We start from the raw sequence: 17344 nt of genomic DNA, 5'->3' as shown, positions 1-17344 counted from the left end.
ATCCAAGTCAAAGGCTTGTACTAAGGAAACCAATATGTCATATATAAAGCATATATAAAGATTTGAAGTTGACAGTAACCCATAGGCCTCCCTTGTCAGTAAAATGTTGAACTGAATAATCTTTAATGCCTTTCCCAGTTGTCAATCTCTAATTCAACAAATCACTTTGGGGTAAGTGGAAAGGAAAATATATTTCATTAATCCATTACCCCAAGGAACATAGGATCATATCCTATGATATGATAATGTCATATCATATTGTGATCTGTATTCTGGGTGAGAATATGCATATGACATCATATGCATATTCTCACCCAGAATACAGATCACAATAGGTCTATACCTGGGCATGCTGAATTAATAAGTTAATAAGTATTTATTAAGCATTTACTACATGCCAGCTAGATGGCTCAGGGGATAGAGCATTGGGACTGTAGTAAGGATGACCTGAGTTCAAATCTAGTCCCAGATACTTACTAACTGTATGACTCTGAGCAAGCCACTTAACCCCTATTTGCCTTAATTCCTTATTTGTAAAAATTGTATGCTCTGGAGAAGGAAATGACAAACTGTTCCCATAGCTTAGCCAAGAAAACCCCAATGACCAACTGTAAGGGCAAACACAGTAGGACCTTTTGTTCTTTTTGTTTTAGACAATCAAGTGCCTCTGACTGAATCTTTCCTTTATCCAAGTCTTTACTAGAAGTAAAGTACAGAAACAAGAGTTTCTTTAACTAGAAAAGGTATATGTATTTGTGTTGTTAATGTGATTAAAGATCTTCCCCACCCATTAATGGGCCTGCCCATTAAGGGAAGTTTATTTAGGGAAGATTTGCAGGAAGGCCTTAACCTTTTGTTAATGAGCCACTGGTTCTCTAGGGTTGAGATGCCCTCTGGCTTTAAAACAGGTATAAATATTCTGAGGGTGCCATCTTACTTTGGGGCTTAGTTTTTGGAAGAAGCTTTTGGAAGAAGCCAGATGAAACTGTGGGAAGTTGTTAAGGAGTCCCTTGGCTTTGAAAACCCAGATGTTGGTGCTTCTCTCTCTGGCAATTATGGTCAGCCAGTTGGACCTGTCTGTTGTCAGACAGTTTGGAAGTACTGTCTGTTGATTTCCCGAACTAAGTGAATGATATGTGTGCTTAATTAAAGGAAATTGCTAACCCCTCAAAAGTTGCCTTTCCTTTTAGAAAAGCAGATCAAAAAACTTGTGATAGCAAGCCCTCCCCTCCTCCCTGTATGTCAGGGTGCTTACTGATACATCAATGTGCATGGAGTCACATGAAGTCAGAAATGCACAAATGACTGAACAACAGTGACATGCCAGACATTGAACTAAGTGCTGAGGATATATTCTGGTAAGTTAAAAAAAAGATGGATACAACTACAAACGTAGAATACAGAAACAACATAAAATGTAGATAATGTCAGATAGAAGGCACTAGTATTAAAGTTGATCACAAAAGGTTTCTTGTAGAGGGTGAAATTTGATATGAGACTTAAAGGAAATTGGGGAATGGAAGAGATATAGATGAGGAAGGAGAGCATTCCAGGCAAGGGGGACAGCCAGGAAAAGGCCCAGATTCAGAGGTTGGAGTGACTAATGCCAAGAATCTCAAAGAGTCCAATTTCACTGGATTGCAGAGTATGGAAAGTGGAGTAAAGTTTAAGATGAGTGGAAGTTTTGTTCATAGTCAAACATTAATTATGCACCTACTCTCTGTGGGGCAGTAGGCTACGTATTTGGGATATAGATAAGAAAAAGAAAGGGAGTCCTGCCCTCAAGGAGCTTAAAATCTAGTGGGAGAAGACAATACACAAAAGGAATTGAAAAGTATATGTGTGAGGTGGGGGTGGTGGGTAGAGGAGTGAGTTCTTCCAAGCATATCCGGAGTTGACAAAGTCAGCAAAACAGCTGGTGGGAAATGAGGAGATGACTGGAAATTTCTGAGCCCTCTTTAAAGGGAGGCTTTGGGGAGGAGTTTTTTGCTCTACTCTCTAATCAGAAGAGATAAACAACTGAAGGTGCTGAGGAGGTATTGAATATCAAAGCTGAAGCAGAGATGTGAGGTGATGAGCTTGTCTTAGAGGAAGCATGATGTTTGGGAAGTTGAAATCAAGCAGAACAGCTAATGGGAAATGGAGAGATGGCTGGACAATCCTGAACATTCTATAAAGAGAGATTTTGGGAAGAATTTTTTTTGTCCCACTTGCAGTCCTCTAATCAAAGCAGAAGGCAACTGAAGGCTTGGAAGAGATATTGAGTATTGAAGTTGAAAGAGTCTCTGTGATAATGTAGAAAAAAGCCAGGTTTTGCAGGGCTTGAAAGCCAAATGGAGGTTTTTATATTTGATCCTGGAGGTAAGATTGAGCCACTGGGATTTATTGCTTGATTATGGGGTTGGTATGATCAGATCTGTATTTTAAGAAGATCAATTTGACAGCTGAGGAGAAGGAAGACTTATCAGAATGAGGAGAGACATGAAGCAGGGAGACCAACAAAACCTTATCACAATAGACCAAGAATAAGGTGATGAAGGCCTGCAACCAGGTGGTGGTGTCAAGGGAGAGAAGGGGGGATATATAAGAAATGTTATAGGGGCAGCCAGGTGGCACAGTGGATAGAGTGGTATACCTGGAGTCAGGAAGACTCACCTTCCTGAGTTTAAATCTGTTCTCAGACCCTTAATAGCTAGATGACCCTGGGCAAGTCACTTATTCTAGTTTGCCTCAGTTTCCTCATCTATAAAATGAGCTAGAGAAGGAAATGGTAAACTACTCCAGTACCTTTGCCAGGAAAACTCCAAATAGGGTCACCAAGACTCAGACATGACAGAAAAATAACTGAACAACATTTAGAGAAGTTATGACAGTGAAAATGATGCAGCTTGACAGCTGATTGGATATGGTGAGGTAAGAGAAAGTGGGAAGTCAAGGACGATACCTACATTGTGAGCCTTGATGACTACTCCAAGGGCCCAGTTGAGATTGTGTCAATTTGTTGTTGACCCAGGCAACATGTTTTCCTGATTTTCTCCAACTCTATTGAGCAGCCCATGAATAGAAGTGAAGTAACTGGTTGGTGTGAGTAATCCAAGGCTGTATAATGACTCATGGTGACATTTGATGAGTGACTGCTGTTCACATGATATGAGTTACCTCTATCACCTTGGCAAATTGCTTGACTTCCTTGGTAAGGAATAGGTTCCTTGACATTAGGGATTTTAATCTTGGATCTTACAAGTCCCTAAAATTTTAAGGGCTTGGTGAGTATGGATGAGGGGGGAAAGGACATTGTTATTTTCCCTAACTTCTAAATAAAATTTAACATTTACTTCAATTATGAATGACTTCAACATTCTTCTGAGACAGGGCTCACCAGACATTGTGCTATTGGTCCATAATACAAAAAAGTAAAAGGTTAAAGACTCTGAAATCCCTCCTAGATGCAGATCTAGGATCCTGTGATTCTATGTGCTTTGTCTTGGACAACTCACTTAACTTCTTTGGACTTCAGTTTTCCCATCTGTAAAATGAATTCAATAACACCTAAAATCCTTTTTTGCTCTCTATTTAAGTTCCTAAAGACCCACATGTGTCCTCATGGGTAAGTCATTGTCCTGTGCTGGACCTCAATTTATATAAATTTTATAAATTTCATTTTTTTCAAATTAGGGAATTAGACTAGATGTCTTCTGAGGCTTCTTCAAGCTCTAAATATCCCCTGGTAGACTGCTCAATCTTCTGGGGTTCTTTCTTACATTCTTTTCATATTACAAAATTCCCAGCAAAGAATTCACTCTCTTATTTCTCATTACGTGACAGCCCTTCTTTCACATATGTATATTATGTCATCCTCTCCCCAGTTCCTCCTCAATAAGTCCTTTATTGTTGTTTGTAGCATATTATAACCTACTCATTACAATGATGCACCTCTCTCCATGGTTTTCTGAATGCTTCTCACCTTTAATTCTTTAGAGATCATAGTGTTCTATGAGTTCAAGCTATACATCGTGCAGAAGAATTTTATTACGAATAAGATGAAACTTTTACATCATGGAGAAACTTGAGGTTTTAAAATGATTTTGCAACTTTTGTTCAGCCCACTCTCCTTCTACCTTTCAATTTGGGGTCCACCAAATTTTTCATTTCCCCAAGAAATATACCAATTGTTGACTCCCATAGGTTGTTCATCTAACTACTACAGTATCAAATCAAACTCTGTTGTGTGTGTGTGTGTGTGTGTGTGTGTGTGTGTGTGTGTGTGTGTGTAGTGTGTGTGTACAAGTGCTAAGTATTACTTTGTCAAGCTTTCCAGCCAACACCTTTAATTCAGTACAACAAAATTGGTATTCATCTTGTTTAACTAACTCCTCTCAGACTTCATCATTCTAGCATAAAAAAATTCTGATATTTTTGGAATGTCAGCAGGCTGTCTCTGAATACTCTTGATAATTTTATATGCACAGTGGGATCTCAGAATTCCTGTTGACTGACTGGCTGATCCCCTGTATTATGCCTTTCTAAGACTTAGAACGATGATACACTTCCGGATACCCTAAGGCTAGATATGTATAGTCAACATAAAATGGAGAATTGAGTAATGCTTCCTTGTATATTTAGAAAACAAAGTTTCCATTTGGATGGCAGAAGGGAGGGAGGGGGCAAGATTTTGACCAAACCATCGAGGTAATTACCTCAGGTCTAGTCCTGCAAATTTAGCTGGACAGCTCCAAACTCTTGCAGCAAATTTATCCTGATGAACAGTGAGGTTAGAGAGATTAGCATTGTACTCTGAGGAATATTCTGTGGTCCAACTTCATCTTAGACACAATAATAAAATGCCCAGAGGGAGAGAGACTATTCTTGTAAAGCCCAAGGACATCAGAGAACTAGGACATTGCATTTTGACTGAGCGACTCAGTTACATACACTCATAGAATGCAATATGTGCTGGTTTAAAACCGAGCAAAATATTCATGTAAGACTCTCCCAGGAGAATGTGTTTGTATCCCAGAGGGAGACTGGACATTGTAGTTATACAATAATCTTGTAAGAAAGCAAGAGTAATGTAAGTGTAATAGAGCTTGGGAAGTTCCATAAAGCAGCTATTAAAAAAATAAACATTCAGCAGCTGTTTTCATGGGTCTTTCAATTATATTTGAATTTAATGGAGGATAGCCTCTACCTATGGGCAGGGGGGGATAATTTAACTCTCTTTCTCCAGATTAGTATTTAACGCTGATTGAATTTCAACAGGTTCTGAAGGCTTTAAACAATTTTCTCACAAGAATCCTGAGAATTGTGATTATATGAAATATATTATAAATTATATATGATATAATAAATATTTTGTTATAAATTATGAGCAAATATAATTATATATAAATATATAAAATATATATATAATTGTGTAAATTCCATGACCAAAGCACCTATTAATGGATAAAGAACGCCTCTTATATGGGTCAGGCAACAATATATACATTGAATGAATGGGTGGATGAAAAAGTATTTGTTAGGTGCTTATATGTGCCTATTTTTATGTGCTAGGTATTCAGATACAAAATTAAGAGATAGTACCTGACCTTCAATAGCTTACATCCTAATGGAGGTCGACAACACAATAAGACTATTGCCCTTGGGATTTAGTTATATGGAAAATCTCTAAACTTTCTCCATCAATATAAATATATGCATATTCATGTGTGAATACCCATACACCCATATCTATATATACATATCCATATTCACACACAGGTATGGATAGGTACATAACATGTCCCAAAAGTTTTAGTGCAATTTTAAGATGTTAGTATTACTAAACTACTTAAAAACTTTTGAGACTCATTGCACAGACAGATGTAGAAATATCTAAAATAATATTCTGTCTCCATTAAGACTGCCATCCTTACTTCCTCTCTATCAGGACATCAATCTTGGACTCCAACCTGCAATTACTCTGGACTGAGAAATCAACCTTAGCTTTTTGTTGTCCATATCCAGGACTGCATTTGATGTCCCCATCATGTCAAGGGTATCCCTTCCCCTTTCCAGTTTTTATATTTTGTTCTCTCTTATTATAATGTAAACCCAGGGAAGGCTGTCTTGTTTGCTTACATTCATATTCCCAGTGTTATAATACCTGCTGAGTTCTCTGGATTTCATGTGGTCCATAAGTGGACGCATAGTCTACATATTGATGGTGAGTGGAATCATTTCTGAAAAGTTTTGCACTTCTTTATGTTTTTACCACAGGGTGAAATTCCCACCTGCCACAGAAAGCAGGCCAGAGTTGGGTAAAGTAGATTATTTGGAGGCGCCTTTTCTAGCCCCTTCCTCACACTAGGAAGTGAACACATTGGAATACACTGGATTCTTTTAAAAGGCTGCTCAGATACCCAGGGGGAAGCAAACTGTGCTGTTGCTTCAGTCCAGTGAGAAGATGACCCTATGACCTGGGCTGCCTGTGTGCAAGGTTGTGCCTACAGCTTCCAGTGTATCAGCACCAGCTTCTTTGTAAGTTGCCTGATGACATAATACTTCTATGTAGCTAAAGATGGTAAAATGGTATGGGTGGTACCTTTTGATTCATGCATAAATTGGATTTAATGGAGACAGAGTTGTGTGAAGTCTTTGGCCTCACTCTCTCCTCCAGAGTCATCAGTGTCCAGTGGCAAGTCAAGAGTCAAGATGACTGGTGATGGCTCTGGATGCAGTGGATGACCTTGGTGTCTTTGATGTCTAACCAACATCTAAGCATTGCCCAGTGTCTGCTTCAGTTGCTGCCATGGCTATTTCACCAAATTATTGTCATCCATCCATTCCACTGGGGGAAGTCTTCACATACTTGGAGTAGACACCTCCCGTACATCACTGATGGGTTAAGACTCCTCGGTTATGCTCAACCCAGTTTAGTCCATCAGTTACCTTGTCATAATACTTTCCAGGATTGTACACATAGATGATTAAGTTGACAAACACATTTCCACAGCTATCTTAGTGTTTCAGAGGCCCCAAAAGAAAGTATGGGAGAGAAGAGGTATTAGACTGATTACTAAACTAAAGGTCTACAGAGCCATTGTGCTAATCTCATTGTTGTATGCCTATGAAACCTGGACAATATGCCAGCACTATGCCAGGAAACAATCACTTCCATTTAAGTTTTCTGAAGAAGATTCTGGAGATCACTCGGTAAGGTAACAGACACTGAGGTCCTTTCTCAGGCTAAACTGTCAAGCATTCAAACTACTGCACAGTGTGTAAACCCAATGAACTGGCCACATTGTCCAAATGCCAAACATACATTTGTCTAAAAGACTATTTTATGGAGAACTCACATATGGCAAGTGTTCACTTGGTGATCAGAAGAAGTGATACAAGGACACCCTCAAGATCTCCCTGAAGCTCTTTGGAACTGATTGTGTGACATGGAGAAACCAGCAAAGGACCACCCAGAATGGCATGCCTGCTTCAAAGATGTTATACTCAATGAGTGAAACAGAATAGAATAGAAACATGAGATGCGCAAATTTAGAGGCATCTTCACTCCAGTTGTGGGCTATTTGTGCCTGACCTGTGGTAGAGTCTTCTGAGCTCACGTTGTCCTGACCAGCAACTGTTAGGCACACTGTACCTTGATTCCAACTTAGTGATGTCATTTTTGGTCCTTTTCAAGAACAAAGAACAACAACCAGCCAATCCCCAGTGCTTAGTTAGAACTGTGCTCAACACAAAGTAAGCACTCAATTCTCATTCTCTCTCTCTCTCTCTCTCTCTCTCTCTCTCTCTCTCTCTCTCTCTCTCTCTCTCTCTCTCTCTCTCCTTCTCTGTCTGTCTTTGTCACTCTGTCTTCATCTACCTGTCTATCTGCCTGTCTAAGTCATATATGTATATAAACACAAACAAATATATATTCTCTTTAACATGAATTTTGTCTGGATTTCCTCCTACATGATAGTGATCATCTTTGGCAAGCATACATATGCATGTTTTATGCCTTTTTATTGTTTCTTAGTTGTTTTCAGTCATGTCCAACTCTTCATGATCCCCGTTGGGTTGGGTTTTTATTTTGGCAAAGATCCTGGAGTGATTTGCCTTTTACTTCTCTAGCTCATTTTACAGATGAGGAAACTGAGGCAAACAGGGTTTAAGTGACTTGCCCAGCGTCACATGGCTGGCAAGTGTCTGAGGCTGGATTTGAACTCAAGAAGATGAGTTTTCCTGATGCCAGATTGGGCACTGTATCCACCATGCCACCTAATTGCCCTGTTTTGTGCCTTAGCCATTATTAATGATCAAAGGGTCATATAATAAGGTTAATTGAATGACAATGACAGTCTCCTCTTTAAGCCTCTCTTATTATTGTGATGTCTCCTGCTAGGAGTGAAGGAGCCAAACCAAAAGGTTTCCACAAAGAGAAAATGATAAACATTCTTGTCATGAGTACTTTTTTAATGCCTCCAAAACTAATGAGACAGTTTTTTATTTACCGTATGGTTAGCTAAACAGAAAGGTGGCTAGGTAGCACAGTGGATAGAGCGCTAGGCCTAGAGTCACTAAGACTTTTCTTCCTGAATTTATACCTGGCCTCAAGACACTTGCTCACTCTGTGATGGTGGACAAATCACTCAATCCTGTTTACCCTTAATTTCTTTATGTGTGTGGCTATTCCTCAGGATGACTGGAGATGACCCAAGATGAGGCAGTTGGGGTTAAGTAACTTGCGCAAGGTCACACAGCTAGTGAGTGTCGAGTGTCTCATGTGTAAAATAAGCTGGAGGAAGGAAACAGCAAAATTACTCCAGTATCTTTGCCAAGATCACAAGAGTCAGATGTGACTTAAAACAACTGAACAACAACAAATATAGTATATTTGGGAATGAAAGACCTCAGTAGTTGGGGTTCAGGAAAAGTTTCCCATAGAAAGTAGCCCTTGAGCTGATATATGAATGAAACTAGATTTTCTAAGTGGAAGAAGTTAAGAGAGAATGCATTCCAATCATGGGAATGGCCAGGCCAAATGTATGGAGATGGGAGATGGTGTATTACTTTTGAGGAACAGCTAAAGACAGTTTGGCTGGAAATCTGGAGAACATGAATGATGATATATATAATAAAGGTAGAGCAGGGCCTGGTTGGGAAGGGCTTAAACTGATCAACAGAGGAGTTTTTATTCAATCCTAGAGGCAAAAGGGACCAGTAGAGGTCATTGTCCAAACTGAACAGCCCCCTTTTCTTTGACCAACCTGATAAATGATGAGACTGTCAAGAGAAATGGAAAGAGCTCCAGGGCCTCAACTGAGCCACTCTACTCTCAAAAGAAGCTTCTGCTCTTTGTGTATTCCTTTAGCCAAAAGCCCTTGGCCAACAAGAAACAAATAGGGAACCAGGAATTGTCGCTGTTTGTCAAGGAGATTGTTCCCAAACAGCAAGGCAAGCAAATGATTCTCCAGCTACTTAAAGAGGTGCTTCTGCCAAGCTGGGGTGTGAGGCAGCAGCGAAGGAGTTGGAGCCAGCTTCTGTGACATCATTCCAAAGGCTGGATGGAGGCCTGCAGGCCTGCAGCCTCACCATGCTTCACTCTCTCTGGAACACTAGCAGAGATGGAAATAGTTTGTTCTGCTGTGTGCCAACCTCCCATTTTAATAAGACCTTAACATTTCTTTTATGCCTTGACAGTGTTTCCATGGAGCAGAATGCTTTCATGGTTTTGTTTGGAGCTTTTTTTTTCAACTGAATTCATCGGGAACATGGAAATTCTCCTGCTCACTCTGGGGAAATAGGGAGGAGTCAAGAGACAGCAGTGCGTGAGGGGCGCTGTGAAACCAACAACAGGAGGAAGGATATTTACAAGTGGAAACTAGGTACTCAGACAATATCCAGGACTGTTGTTAGAGGATTCCATTGGATATATTGCACACATTCTTAGAGGTGAGAAACACAGTTCAACTGTTGTGATGGTCACCTACCCTGCCAATAGATCTGTAAGTCAATTAACAAGCCTTTATTGAGCACCTATTTGGTGCCAAGCATTAAGGAGAAAAATAGGGACTGGACATATAATTTTAATATAAACTGAACTTTATGATGAGAAAATTATCATTACAGGTAAGATGTTGGTAATTTCTCTGTAACTTGGAGTCTTATAGGGTTGTTAAAGCACTGAGAAGAAGGAAAGCACCTTGCTGGGGCACTCAGCAGGCAAGTGTGAAGGGTGGTGTTTGGATAAAAGCCTTTCTAACTTCAAGGCCAAGACTATCCATTCTGTATCTGAAGTTAAAAAGCAAAGGCAAACTAGACCCTGTCCTCAAGGAGAAGTATTTCTATTGCAGGAACACATGAACATATATAAATCATACAAATTATATAACATATAAATATGAAGTAATTGGGAAGAGTCCAAATGGGAAGCTAGAAGAATCAGGAAAAGCTTCACATAAAACAGGGTTTGCAAAGTTCTTTATAATATATTTAGAAGAAATTGCAAGTTGTATATAATGGATTTGTAGTTTCATGTGCAAACATAATTTTAATAGTACTTGGCTATGGAAATGCTTGTTTGTTTCCATAAATTAAAAATAAATAAACTTTTAAAAGTTTTTTCTTAATTCTTCACTTTAGTAAACCTTGGTCTCAGGTGCTAAGCAAAAAAATAATAATCATCTGTCATTTATAAAATAATACTTACCTGAAGATAGATATCCCACCAAGTCTTCTCTTTGTTCATCTACCTGTGCCTAGTGAATTCAAGTAGCGTTCCTCCATTAATGGAAGCCCCTGAAGTCTGTGGAGATTTGACTCTTTCTTGCCAGGACTGGATGCCATTCATTTTTCTTGCGATTTTCCCCTTTCAGTGTATCCTTCCTCTTTATAGCCTTTCTTTAGTTTTGTCCATCAGTATATAAACTCTGTCAGGGCAGGAAGGGTAGAGTATTGCTTAACTATATTTGTATCCTCAGTGCTTGGCATAGGGCCTAACTCATAGTGATCACTTAATAAATGTTCTATCTATCTATCTATCTATCTATCTGTCTGTCTGTCTGTCTGTCTATCTATCTGTCTATCTATCTGTCTATCTATCTATCTATCCAGTCCATATGAACATTTGAACATTTGGAGTAGTCATATGCTCATATAGACTACACGTGCCCAAATTGCACTAGAGACTTCTGAGCTCATATTGGTCTGATTGGAAATGAGACAGACACACTGTACCTTGACTACAAACTAGTGATGTCATTTTGGTCCTCTTTGAAAAGGCCAACAATTACTATCTACCAAGTATGTGGAATCCTCTTTGTTTGGACTCAGTTGAAGGGCCACACTTAAGGATCTAGAGGGTCACATGTGGCCTCGAGATTGCAGGTTCCCCACCCCTGATAGTCTATCTAGTCTGTCAGTCTAACATCCATCTATCTACCTAGTCTGCTTACCTATCATCTTCTTCATCTATCTATCACCTGTCTATTTCCTCTGTCTGTATCTATCATACCTATGTAGCCCGCTGTCTACCATCCATCTATCTAACCTATCATGTTTTATATATACAAAACCATCTCTATTTATCTAATCTGTCTCATCTCAGAAGTAGTATTCAAACTCAGCTTCTCTAGTTCCAGACCTAGTCTACTTTCCATTTGCTACTTACCACTATATGAGGATACAGATAACTATGATGCCCTTTCCCACCCCATCATCTCCTCCAAGCTTGAAGTTCATGGACAGAAGAATTTTCTTCTGATGGCGTTTGGGTTGAGGGAGACTGGTTTGATTTTTTTGTGAGATTCTTCACTTGACAATGTGAAACATGTGCTTATCAAAATAAGCTTATTCTTGGTTCTGGGAGTGAATTCTCTTGGTACATCAAGCCCCTGCAGATGCCAACACACACTTTCCCCTGCATCTATGAGAGCTTGTAATCTGGTGAAGCAAACATTGGAAACATTCCAGTACTAAAGATGACAAATGTGTTAAATCAAACATCCATGAATGCTGTAGGATGTAAACCATAAGAGCACTGATATACAGGTAGAATCAAGTTAGAGAAGATGTTTGGCAGAGATATCTTCAACAGAATCTTCAAGGGAGTGATATAAGTGTATTGGCTGAGAAGAGGAGAGTTGTTGGAAGAAAAGCCCATTCTGGGCAGGGGAAAGCTAGCAAAGACCCAAAAAGAAATCTCTCACTAGTACCAGGACTGATTCAATGAAGTAGAGACTCAAATTCTTAAGCAGAGGATGGAGAGGAGAATAACTTGACCAGAGCACTGAAATCAAGAACTGGAAAGAACCTTCAGACAAGAATAACTATAACAGCCAATATTTATGTGGCATTTTAAGGTTTGCCAAGTATCTCATATACTATAGGACAGCTAGCTGGAGCAGTGGATAGAGTGCCAGATCTGGAGTCAGAAAGACTCATCTTCCTGAGTTCAAATCTGACCTTGGACACTTAATAAATGTGTGACTCTGGTCAAGTTACTTAACCATGCTTGCCTCCATTTCCTCATCTGTAAAATAAGCTGGAGAAGGAAATAGCAAACCACTCCAGTATCTCTGCCAATAAAACCTAAAATAGAGTCATGAATAGTAAGACAGAACTGAAAAACAACTGAGCAACAAATTTATACTTTACCTCATTTGATCCTCATAACGACCCATTTTACAGTGGAGAAAACTGAGACCAAGTTAAGTGACTTGTCCAGGATGGCACAGTTAGTAAGTGGTTCCATGTCTTCTCAGCTTTGGTCCTATACTTTATCCACTGTACCCCACTATACTGCCCTAAAATCTCATGCTCCCTACCACTCATTTTCTTGGGGAGCAAGTTGAAGTCCCAGCAGGTAAAATATTTTAATCAGTCATATATTAGTAAGTAGAAGAGTTGGGCTTTGAATCCAGGTCTTCTGACTTCTAATCTCAGAGGTCCTTCCACTAAACCATGCAGAAGCCAGTCACCTACATTCTCAGCCTTTATTAAGGTTGTTCAGGCCCCCAACAAGAGCCTATGCTAATTATATCTTTTGCACACTTGGTCCTTTTTTCTCTTAGTTAGGGGAGAATATGAAGAGGGAAGAGGCACCTGGTGCATTGAAAGATTAAAAGACTTACTTATTTTCACACAGCTATTATCTGCAAGTGGTCAGACTTGAACTGAGGCCGTCCTGGGTAACTGTAACCACTATACAGCATTGCTTCTCACCTATGAAATACATACTCTCTTTATTGGAAATACCTTTTCCTCTTTCCTTTTTTCCTGATTCTTCCCCTCTCTTCAATCACTGGCTATGGATATTCACACATTTTCAAGGCTCAGTTCAAATGGGGTTCTCTCCAAGAAGTTTTCCCTGATCTCCTAAATTAGAGACATTCACTTCTACCTTGATCCTCTCATAAAACATTGTCCTACCTCTCTTCGAGTCTGTTTATTTCTTTTTTTTTTTTGTATTCCACTTATTTTCTGTACATCTTTCTGCTAATAACAGACATTTCTGTAAACTACTTCATTCGGGCCTCACAACAATCTGGGAGGCAGCTGCTATGTCCATTTTACAGATGAGAACACAGAAGCTCTATGAAGTGATCTAAAGCTAGTAAGTGTCAGAGGCTGGATTTCACCCCAGTTTTTTTTAATTCAAATTGTAGTCCTCTCTTCTCTGCTTGACCCTACTGTAAGGGTATTTAATGGAGGTACTATGCCTTTGGATCATCTTTGGGTCCCTTTTATTACAGCATAATGATTTGCATATGCTAGATGCTTAACACGTATTGAATGAAAGCTGATGAGTCAAAGAATCCCCAGTGGGGCTTTTAGGACTCTGGGTGGAGGTCTTCTTTCCCACTTAGCAACAACTGTCTTCTGTGCCCATACTTTAGTGGAAAGAGCAGTGGAGCAGGAATCAGGAGACTTGCCTTCTGATCCCATTGCTTCAATAAATAGTTCCAGGATCTTAGGGAAATCATTTCAACTTCTCAGACTTCAATTCCCTCATCTATAAAGTAGGAGGAGGGGGTGTATTAAGCATCAGGCAGAGATGAGAGGAACCATAGCCTAACAGAGCATCATGAGATCATAGACTGAGAGTTAGAAGGCATGTTAAACCCATCTACTTTATTTTACAGTTGAGGAAACTGAGACAAAGAGATGGGAAATGACCCGCCCAAGCATCACGTGGTTAAAAATTTGGCTCTGTGTCCAGCAATTCAGTATAACACATAACTAACTGCCTTTGGATACAGAGAGAGCAGACCTCTGTGGGGAAAATTTCAGTTCATGTCTTATCTCTTCCACACATTGACTGGGTAAGTAACCATGAGCAAGTCACTTAAGTCTCTGAGAGCCCCAGGCAGCTTTCTAAGTGTAGAAATTGCAGTGAAAGAGCTCGCCAAGATGATACTTATCTGCCTTGGCAGGGGAAGTTCTTCACTGAGAGCTCCCTATAGAATGAAATCATACCTGGTAAAATGTACACATATGTACATGTATATGCAGGTGTTCGTGTTGTACATATGCACTGTATTTTTGTCTGCATGTATGTGCATGTTGTTTTAAGTCATTTTTTAGTTGTGTATGACTTTTTGTGACTCCATTTGGGGTTTTCTTGGCAAGATACTAGAGGCTTAGCTGTTTCCTTCTTCAGCTCATTTTACAGATGAGGAAACTGAGGCAAACAGTGTGAAATGACTTGCCCAGAATTGCACAGCTAGTAAGTCTGGTCCTCCTGACTCCAGGGCTAGCACTCTATCTGCTGCACCACCTAGAAGCCTGTATGTGTATGTGCATATGCCCATGTGTATGTATATACACATAAATATACATTGATACATTAAATATACACAAATATATGTATATGCATATATTAGGTTATAGTATACACACATTTTATATATATATATGTCAGTTATATATATATGTGTGTATATATATATGCAGTGTTGTATGGTATGTATATACACACCCACGTAATAGTGTTTATAATGTAATTCTTTAAGTTGTGCAAAGTATTTTGCATGTATTCTCTCATTTGATCTTCGCAATAACCTTAGATTGCATTATTCAGCCTCATTTTACAGATGAGGAAGCTAAAGTAGACAGAGGTTCAATGATTTAGTCAGGGTCACACAACTTTTAAGTGTCTGAGGCTGAATTTGATTTCAGGCTTTCCTGACTCCAGGTCTAGTACAGTTTCCACTGTTTATGTCCATACACACATATATCCATTTTATACATATGTGGTCACTATACATATACAATGTATATATATGCATACAATTTGATACATATACATATATTGAAGTATGCATGTGTTGTATCTAACATTTGTGTTACATATACTGTATTTTAAATAGAGATAGGTTTAAAAGGCATTAATTTCTATATACTAGGACCTCCCCAATTTATTTAGGGTTTTTCCACCTAGAAATGCTTCTAGTCACTATTTTTATCCCTCATATTTCTGTCAGAGATCTATTTAGTCTTTTTTAATGTTCATACATGTGTATATATACACATATGTGTATGTATGTATATATACATGTATGTGGATATGTATATATGTATGTGTGTCGGTCTGTCTATCTATCTATCTATCTGTCTATCTGTCTGTCTAGTTTCTTAGAAGAAACATACACAACAAATTAAGAAAAAATTGAAGCAGTCCCCCAAATGGCTTGATTAAATTGTGCTGTGCTCTGTAAGTATGAGCCTCCTGGGAACTAACACTCATGGTAGATACATCTGTGTCCATTCACCCTAAAGAAAGTAAATGGCCCCTCAGTGATGGCCCAGCCTAGAAAGCAGTCAGCAAAATGAAATCACCCCCTGGTAGGGGTGGACTGGCCACAAAGTCTTCTGGGATTTGTAGTTCTTCCCAGTTTAGGACGACATGAATTTATGTAAGATGGGTTCTGGAATGGGGATGGGGCATAAGTTTTCGTGAATGGATTTTGAGGGTTTTGGGGAGGATAATCTGGAAGGAGAGAAAGGAAGAAGAGGTGGCATTCATTGTACACAGCAGTGTGGTTACAAGAGTAGCTGGTGCCAGTCCCATCTGCAAATGATGATAGATATTCTCTATCTGAATGGACAAACTGAGACGGTATGTGACTGTGGATATTTTATAGTGGGCACTAGCCCTAGCAGCAGGAGCAAGGAAAGAAAACAGCTATGTCACAGAGAAACAGCAGGTGGACCCTCCCCTTTCCCAGCCTTATTTCTGCTGGTATTTCTCTTAAATTTATTGTAAATACATATTAGATTTGAAATTATTTCATTTTTTCTTCTGTCATTTGTACTCAAAGAGGACTAATGACACATGATGTTGGGGTCAAGGTAGAGTGTATTCAACTATGGCTTATTAAACTGATGTGAGCTTAGAAGACTCCACCGATGGTCAGGCACAAATCATCCATTTGAACATTTGAATTGGAGTTGTTTCTAGATTTATGTATTTCACATTTCCTTTGTTTTACTGGGACTTTGTTTTGCTCATAGAGCACAACATCTTTATGGGCATGCCTTGCTGGGTGATCCTGTGCCAGCATCTCCCATGTCTCCCACTCAATACTAAAGTTCATCAAAAAGACCTTGACAGTGTCTTTAAGTCACTTCTGACCTCCATGTGAGATCTTGCCTGGTGTGAGTTATCCATAAATTAGTCTATTTTGCCGTTTGGGCAATGTGGCTGACCCATTGGAGTTTTGCTTTCTATAGTAGAGTTTGAATGCTTGGCAGTTCTCCTCAAGAAAGGACCTTATTTTATCTTATTTTCTGGTACCTTATCCTGCCAGGTGATCTTCAGAATCTTCCCAAGACAATTCAAATGGAAGCAATTCAATTTTCTTACATGGCACTGGTAGACTGTCCAGTTTTCATAAGCAAACAAGAATGAAGTCAGAACAATGTCTCTGTTTCTCTTCTCTCCCACACTCTCTTTTGGGGCCTCCTAAATGCTGAGCTAGCTCTGGCAATGCATATATCCAAGTCATTATCTATGTGTACATCTTTGGAAAGTATCCTGTCAAAGTAACTGACACAGCATTCAAAATTTCTTCTTTTGTCGTAACCAATGGTTCCATGTATGGATGGCGTGGTGCTGGCTGGTGGAGAACTTCTATTTTCTTACTGTTAATTATCAGGCCAAATGATCATAAATGACAATGAATCAATCCATATTTTGCTACATCTCAACCTCAGAGACTTCACTGAGCATACAGTCATCTGAAAACAAAAGAGAAAAATGATCACCAACTCTCCCTCTACTTTAGACTTAGCTTGTAGTCTTTTCATAAACATCTGTGGTCAATCTTGCTCTTTTGTGGAAGAGGTGGTACTCTCTTTTTTT

This window comes from Notamacropus eugenii, chromosome 1 (assembly GCF_028372415.1).
Source record: "Notamacropus eugenii isolate mMacEug1 chromosome 1, mMacEug1.pri_v2, whole genome shotgun sequence".
Classification (NCBI taxonomy): domain Eukaryota; kingdom Metazoa; phylum Chordata; class Mammalia; order Diprotodontia; family Macropodidae; genus Notamacropus; species Notamacropus eugenii.
The sequence above is the reverse complement of the archived record's forward strand: the minus strand, read 5'-3'. Positions refer to the sequence as shown.